The following is a 2500-nucleotide window of genomic DNA, read 5'->3' on the forward strand; positions in this document are numbered from 1 at the left end:
CTCTCTCTCTCTCTCTCTCTTGCACACAGCCACACACACAACCACACAGTTTATACGAACGTCTGCGATAGAGAGAGAGAGAGAAAGAGAGAAAGAGAGAGAGAGAGAGAGAGGGAGAGAGAGAGAGAGAGAGAGAGAGAGAGAGAGAGAGAGAGAGAAGGGGGGAGGGGGGGGGGGGGACTATAGAATGCGAATCAGCAGATGTTTGACCAATCAAAATACGGGATTAGTGACACTCCCCCAACCTCGCTCGGACAAACATAGCTGGTTATTTACAAATACAATGATTGAAGTTGATGTGACTTTGCTCTTTGGTTTTTTGTTGTTTTCTTGTTGTTTTGTTTTGTTTGTTTTTTTTAGACCGTTATGTGAGTGATTAGTTCTCACTAAATTCTCTCTCAGGCGATGAACGATCATTGTTACAAATAGTCTTGGGGGGGGGGGGGTTGTTGGTGTTATTGATCACGCGGAAACTATTTATATATTTATTCTAATGCATATTCTTTAGGGTTTATACAGATTCAGTGGATGTATTGGAGAAATAACAATAAATGTCAGTGATTAATTTTACATGGATGATGTAGCGGATTATGCTAATAATTTATATAACTCTTATTCTCGATGCTCCGAATGAAAATAGCCCGCCAGAGCGATATGATCCATGGATTCAGAGTTTATACCGATTTAGTTTGCGTCAAACGGACGGTAATGAATGCTTGCTATCTTTTTTATAAGACGCTAGTCCGTCGCAAAGTACTTTTAGCTGGATCTATCAAACCCAGCTCCTCAGTCACTGCTGGTTGGATTGGGGGGGGGGGGGGGGGGGGGGGGGGGAGATTAAAAAATAATAAATCTCTCTCTCTCTCTCTCTCTCTCTTATATATATATATATATATATATATATATATTATATATATATATATTATATCTATCTATCTATCTATCTATCTATCTATTTATCATCATTATAATCATCATCATCATCATCATCATCATCATCGTCGTCGTCGTCGTCGTCGTCAATATTAATTGAGTATAAATAAATACTACAACGATAAAAAATGACATGATAATGATAAGAATAAAGAAAACCCAAATCAATGTCAATAATCATATATCATGAGATTTGAATGCTCTTGATCCAATCTAGACGAACCTCCCTGTCATCAGCGATGAAAACGTGTTGATATATTGATCAAGCCCCCCTATCCAGAGTGGTGGGCGGGAAGAAATATGCGATTAATGACTGGATGAATGGAACGGATTTAACTCACCCAACCCTAACACCGACTATATCCGTAGTATACCCGGGGTTACTTTTACCCCATGCCTATTTATTACATTTTTATGAGACAAATTATAGGCGTCGTATCAAAGCTAATGTTTTTAGTTTATGCATTGTAATTATAGTTGAATAAAAACATCTATGCACATGCTCATTTTAATACATTTTTTTTCAAATTTTGAAAAGTAGCAAAAATCTCTAGGATTGAGTGAGTTAAAAGTCTTGATAGATAGTTGCTATTATACCTTGTAATCTGAATCCATTGAGTAGATAATAAGAGTAGGTGTCCACCTCTGTTTTTAAGTCTATCTGACTCTATAAAGTCTTTGATGGAATAGCTGGTTGCTATTATAGGAATCTGAATCCATTGAGTAGATAATAAGAGTAGGTGTCCACCTCTGTTTTTAAGTCTACCTGACTCTATAAAGTCTTTGATGGAATAGCTGGTTGCTATTATAGGAATCTGAATCCATTGAGTAGATAATAAGAGTAGGTGTCCACCTCTGTTTTTAAGTCTACCTGACTCTATAAAGTCTTTGATGGAATAGCTGGTTGCTTTTATAGGAATCTGAATCCATTGAGTAGATAATAAGAGTAGGTGTCCACCTCTGTTTTTAAGTCTATCTGACTCTATAAAGTCTTTGATGGAATAGCTGGTTGCTATTATAGGAATCTGAATCCATTGAGTAGATAATAAGAGTAGGTGTCCACCTCTGTTTTTAAGTCTATCTGACTCTATAAAGTCTTTGATGGAATAGCTGGTTGCTATTATAGGAATCTGAATCCATTGTGTAGATAATAAGAGTAGGTGTCCACCTCTGCTTTAAAGTCTACCCGACTCTAAAAATGCTCTCTTCACGCGCGTGATTTGCCATCTCACATTTTATTAGAGAGAGAACGTTATGTTGGTTGTGCGCATGCGTCTCTCGTCCTCACTGCAAGACAACTCTTACTCGTCTGTTTGAAATTGAACCAGGGCTAAATTGTGCTTGCGTCATAAGGGTCATAGGTTAGAAGAGATAGCAGGAGTTAGCTTCCTCAGTCCCCATTGCGATTGAGAGGTCAAAGGTTGATACACAGACCCTCATGCTTCCATTTGGTTTATTTATTTACTTGATTTTCTCGACTTATTTTCATCTTTCTCTGCTGAGAAAAGCTCCAAGAACACGTTTTCTCCAAGGGAGGTCAAATCACCTAGAAAATGTCTATTTGCTC

General features: G+C 37.8%; 1 protein-coding gene across 1 annotated transcript in view; it reads left to right on the forward strand.

The window, feature by feature from the left end:
- Window positions 1-2500, forward strand: part of LOC144980257 (broad substrate specificity ATP-binding cassette transporter ABCG2-like) — a 34154-nt gene that overhangs the window by 16694 nt on the left and 14960 nt on the right.

The sequence above is a fragment of the Berghia stephanieae genome, chromosome 9 (genome assembly GCF_034508935.2).
Source record: "Berghia stephanieae isolate SIO BIC M18660-M18661 chromosome 9, UCSD_Bste_1.3, whole genome shotgun sequence".
NCBI classification, from domain to species: domain Eukaryota; kingdom Metazoa; phylum Mollusca; class Gastropoda; order Nudibranchia; family Aeolidiidae; genus Berghia; species Berghia stephanieae.